The sequence below is a fragment of the Manis pentadactyla genome, chromosome 13 (assembly GCF_030020395.1).
Source record: "Manis pentadactyla isolate mManPen7 chromosome 13, mManPen7.hap1, whole genome shotgun sequence".
In the NCBI taxonomy this organism is placed as follows: domain Eukaryota; kingdom Metazoa; phylum Chordata; class Mammalia; order Pholidota; family Manidae; genus Manis; species Manis pentadactyla.
This window is the reverse complement of record NC_080031.1, coordinates 22,761,363-22,767,396: the sequence shown is the minus strand read 5'-3', so window position 1 is coordinate 22,767,396 and position 6,034 is coordinate 22,761,363. Positions and strand designations below refer to the sequence as shown.

The 6,034-nt window shown below is 33.6% G+C and overlaps 1 pseudogene; it reads left to right on the top strand.

Annotated features, from left to right (window-relative positions):
• Positions 1-217: 217 nt before the first annotated feature.
• Positions 218-1,146, top strand: LOC118931536 (olfactory receptor 4P4-like; annotated as a pseudogene).
• The last annotated feature ends 4,888 nt before the right edge of the window (positions 1,147-6,034 follow it).

Genomic DNA, 6,034 nt, shown 5'->3' with positions numbered 1-6,034 from the left:
ATTCCACAGTGAATATGTAAATCAAGAGACATAATAAAAGAAAAAACATTCAATTCAATAAATCAAGCATTATTAATATTAAGATCCATTCATGTCAATCTACTTTGTAGTAGATATTGTATCATTGTGTTCATATTCTTAATTTTTCACAAAATTTACATTTTATTTCTTTCAGATATATAATTCATTTGTGTTTCACATACAATAAACACAAATTATGAAAATCCATAGAAACATCTCAGAATTCATTTTTTGGGGACTTTCTTATGACGAGAACAAACAAATATTTTGATTTGTGCTCTTCTTATTCTGTTACATGGCTCTCTTGCTAGGAAACCTTCTGATCCTTGTCTCCATCCAATGCAGTCCTCTTTTTCACCAACCAATGTACTACTTCCTCATTCACTTAGCCTCAATTGACATCTGCTATACTTCTACTGTGACACCAAAATTAATTGCTGACCTTCTAGTGGAAAGAAAAACCATCTCCTACAGTAACTGCATGTTACAGGTCCTTACCATGCACTTCTTTGGCGGTACCGAGTTCTTCATCCTTACGTCCAAGGCCTTCGATCGCTGCGTTGCCATCTGCAGACCTCTCCACTACATGACCATCATGAGCAGGTCAAGGTGCAACCTGCTAATCTTAGCTGCTTGGGGTGGTGGGGCTCTTCATGCCTTTCCTCTGTTTTCTACAGCAGTTGGGCTGCCCTTCTGTGGTCCTAATGAGATTGATCACTACTTTTGCAATATTTTTCCTCTGCTGAAAGTTGCCTGCACTGACACCTACATCACCAGTGTTCTCGTGATTGCCTTTACATGTATGGCTGCCTTAGTAACCTTTGTTGTCTTATTTGTTTCTTACGGCATTATATTGTTCACTCTAATAAATCTCTTGGCTGAGGGAAGACGCAAAGCTTTCTCTACCTGTTGGTCTCATGTCACTGTGGTCATCTTATTTTTTGGGCCTGACATCTTTATCTACCTCCTACTACTTTTCCTGAGGACAAAATACTTGCACTATTTTACACCATCATTGCTCCTATGTTCAATCCCTTAATCTACACACTGAGAAATACAGAGATGAAAAACACTATGAGAAAAGTTTGGTTTCAAACATTATATTCCAAGGGAGCACACAATTAATATGAGAAGGCTTATTGGCTAAGCAACTTCGTGAAAGAAGAGGATAAATGTGAAAGAAAAAGCCAGGAGCTACCTCATAGATTATATCCTCCACCACTATCCTGAGTGGAATGAAAGAGAATATAAACTATAGATGAAAGTAAAAATTAAATGAATACTAATCCTTGTGTATAAAAAGTACCATCAAACTAAGTTCATTTGCGGGGTTTATATAGGACTGTCTTTGTGAAAAGTGCAATTGGGACAAAGCAAATAAGTTAGTCTTGTATTGATCAGTAAATTATAAAGGAAAAAGATTATTGATAATTTTATTAGAAACTTTGGATATAGGGGTGAGCCTACATAGTGACACATCTTCTGTTGTTGTGTAGAATTGAAGTCTAAAATTAAAATAATAAATTTAACTTTTTGATCGAAAATGTATGTATACATTTTCTAGTGTTATTCAGAAATCTGTTGTGCAAGAAAAATATTTAAAGTAGAAGCTGTTTTAAGCTGGTTCCTGGGGTTGACTCTCCAATGTCCCATCAAAACAAATAATCATAACTAGTGAGGTCATAATGAGAATCTATAATGCAGAATGCTGAAAACAATTATATTCCATGTATTCACCAGAATGTAATAACATTTCCCACTAAACTCAAGAAACTGTATAATAAAATTTAAGTGTGGACCTGCTCAAAATTGATAAGCAAATTGGCAGTCATTATATCCAACAAACTTGGCTGTCATTGGATCCAAAGATCTTTCCTACAACATTAAGAAAAGAAAAACTGGAAAAGACAAGTAAGATAGGTCTAAAAACAAATAAAATAACAATTAAAAAGCAAAATGCATGTTGCCTACACTCAGATGTTTATAGCAACTTTATTCCTAATTGCCAACTCTGGGAAGCAATGAAGCTGTCCTTCAGTAGGTGGCTAGATGTATTTAATACAACAATGGCATATTGTTTAATGCTAAAATTAAATTAGGTGTCAAACTTGGAAAAGACATGCAGGAAATTTAAATGCACATTACAAAGTGAAAGAAGACAATCTGAAAGTTCTACCTTACTGTATGATTTCAACTATAAGACACTGTGGAAAATGCAAACCTATAGGAAAAAAATCGGTGGATGACAAAGGTTAGAGAAAAGGGAGGGATGAATGGGCAGAGCGCAGAGGATTTTTTGGGCAGTAAAACTTCCGTATGTCACAGTTTTGGATATTGTCATTATACATGTCAAAACCCATGGATTGCACAACACCAAGCATGAACCCTAAGGTAAGCTGTGAATTTTGGGTGATAAAGATGTGACAATGTAGATTCATTTGACTGTAACATGTGGAACACTCAGGAGGGGAGGTTGTCCGTATGTGAGGGGAAGGGGGATATGGGTTCTCTCTGTACTTTTCTTTCAGGTTTGCTGTGAACCTAAAGTTGTGTAAGAAATAATATCTATGAAATAAAAATGCATTGTGACACAATGTATCAAGCAAATTGTCTTGTCAGGACAATGAAGAAACATCTGCCAAATCCTTTAGAAAAACCGGAAGGAACTTTTAAGAAAGTATATTTGTACATCATAATAGGATTTGAACTAAGATCTCTTAAGATATAGACATAGGTAAGACATAGAACACCTAGATCATTTATTATCAAAGGCTTTTGGTTTTTAATGTTAAAGGCTCTATTACTAAACTTACAACAGATTTTAAAAGAACTATAAGGTATTATTTTGAATATAATATGGCCAATTAATTGAAAAATATATAGAATGCACAAAATTCTCAAATGATATAAACTACCACAACTCATTTAAAAATGATTAATAGACAATCTCAATATCTCTATATCTTAAAGAACTGAATTTTCTGTCTCAAAACTACAAAATAGAAATCTCTTTCCCCATTTACCCCTTTATATATTGCTTCACTGGTGAATTCTTCAAAAACTTAAAGAAGAAACCACACTTACTCTACATAAATGTTAAACAAAAAAAGGAGCAATTGCATCTGAATTCACTTTATACCACCACCATTTCTCTGATACCCATTTTTGAAGTTTTGTAATACATTCTTTAGATTTTTTCCATAGATAGTAATAGCACTTATGGAAAAACAGGTTTATTTCTTCCAGTCTGAATGAATTTTTTTTCATTGTAGTGAGTTTTTCAAGATTTCAGGATATCAAATCAATATACAAAAAATTATTGTATTTTCCACTAGTAAAAAATAATTAGAAAATGAAATTTGTAGATGTCATGTGCAGTAGAATCAACGCATGAAATATTTAAAGATAAATCTCACGACAAGATATAGGTAACAGCATATATGAATTACAGAAGTCTTTAAGAGAGAAATTTACGAAGACATTAATAATAGAGAATAATTCCATGCTTACAGATCACATGACTGGACTTCAGTAGGAAGTCTGTCTACACACCTGAAATTGCTATCTAAGAAAGCACCCCCAACATTAGAGCACTCTTCTTTATTGCAACTTAAAAGATTTTTCTAACATTAATTGAAATGAAAGGCATACACATTAGCCCCCACACCATTATAAAAAGCTAAACTTGAAGAACTTACCCAACCTGACTTAATTAAGTAGATTATGAAACTTCAGAAATCAAAGCACTATGATATTTTTATAAATGTAGACAAGAGATCAATGAAATAGCATGTCTCAAGGATGTCCAATGGAAATGTCTTACATACAGGTTTGTGGACTATGGAGGGAAGTTGATTAACTGACCTTACATGTGCACGTTTTGGGCTTATATGACCTGGTTAACTGATATCTCAAGGTCCACTTTCTATGTAAATCTATGTCTAAAACTTAAACCAATATACATATCCTAAAACATATTAAGATTTTCAAAATAATTTCAGAGAATTGTCCCAAATGTGTTTGAATAATTGGTTTTTAAGTCTCTGCATTTTATTTTATTTTACTGGAAAAGATTCAGCAGAATGAATATCTGAGGAGACAAGTCTTCCCAAGGTGACTAAAGCTACTCTTATAGCCACTTAGACATGATTAAGCAAGTGAGTTAACCATGCCACCTGTTCTGAAGAACTGTCTGCCAACTGTGTTTTAGGGCAGTTACATGCTACTTAAGTGTATTCCATTCAATTTCATTGTTATGTCTATATTTTCTCTTGCCATAGAAGATAATTTCATTACTATGAAAATACCTAAGCTCACTTTAGTTTAAGTGTATATGAATCACAAGCGGAATTCCAGTTGATTACGAGAGCAGTAAGTTAAGAGTTAATAAAATCTTCAAATTGCAGTGGACTGTACTGAGTCCATTTTCATGCTTTTATATTTTCCTGTATTATTATCAAGGAATGGCCAGGTTTTTGATAGCATATCCCAGTGATATGTAATTTCTTAACTCTGAAAAACCTGCCATCCTAAAAGAAACTTGTTTCTTCTGATTCATTTAAGGTAAGTGTTTAAAAGACCATATTCTGATATCATGAGGAGAATAGTTGGACTTATGGTGAACACTCTACTTTAACTATAAGAGTAATTATTCTTATAAATTTGGTAGCACCACCAGAAGAGATTGCAGCATTTTTATGCAATACTCCCAAGGAAATAAGGCAATAATTTGACTACGTTTTGATTAAAATCCAGGGAAATTTCAGGGAAGTGATCAGTGTTAAGGTCTGCTTTACAACAACTAATTGTTTCTTAATTTTCTTTCTTTTCACTTCACAGATTCCCAAAACTGAATGTATCCTGATCATTTCCATTACATCTGAACTGTGATAAACATTTATTTTCTTTCTTCATATACATTGTTTATATGGAAATTTCAGAATTTCTCACTCAAAAAATGCAAAAAAGGCAAAGGAACTTTTGAACCATGTTATGTGCATAAACCGTGTTATGTGTATGAACCATGTATGGGACTGCAGTGTTTCATATTGTTCCCTGTGTTCCTCATTATATTTCTGAATTCTGTAAAGTTATGTCAGCTCTATATATGTGGACAGTGATGCTGAGACGGGTTAGCAATAACCTCAATCTTCAGAAAGTCATGGAAGGAGAGAAAGTGAATCCATTTCCTGAGATCCTTATGAAAGCTTTTGATATGCATTAAAGGAATACTTTAAAAATTGGTGAGTATAATGTCTATGCTTGTCCTGGGTGATTGATTTCTTACAGTACATTGGCAAGACTGAAGATTTTATAATCTACACACCAACCCTATGTAATACAACTAAAGTGAAAAGAGAAATGTAAAACAACATTTCACTTAATATCCAACATCTGAAGTTAACTAGGTAACTGGTTTTAATTTTATACTCAGATGATTTCTGCTATGGAACTACAATTTGAATTAAAAAAAGGTCACCGTTTAGTTTATTGTACATGTCTTCAAGCTTCTATGCTTTTCATTGCTATTGCTAGTCCACCACTTGCAGAGTGGGTCCATTAATTGACAAATTGAGCAAATGTGCTCTAGAATATATAATATTATGTGTTGCAATGATTACAACAATTCTCTTACTGGACTGCATTCAACCACCCCTGTCACTTCTTGCTAACTGAAGTGACCATAATAGCATTTCCCTATGATTTCAGGATGAGATTTCAAGAGCTACTGTGGAGGAAACATTTATGATGAAGAGAAAACAAACCAGAATCCTACCTGAAGAATGAACATTTTGCTGAAACTTATGGAAAATTATTTCACAATGATTTGGAATTGAAAATGTTTGCATTTTTATGAACTGCAAGATATACACACATAAACCTTCAGAAAGACAGACTGAGTGATCTGTAATCTCTCACCTTTCATATTTTTTTTCTATTGAGATGATGATTCTTCTTCTTGTCACTACCCTTTGTGTCTCCAGAGAGACACCCCCTCTCAGTCTGCTCTCAA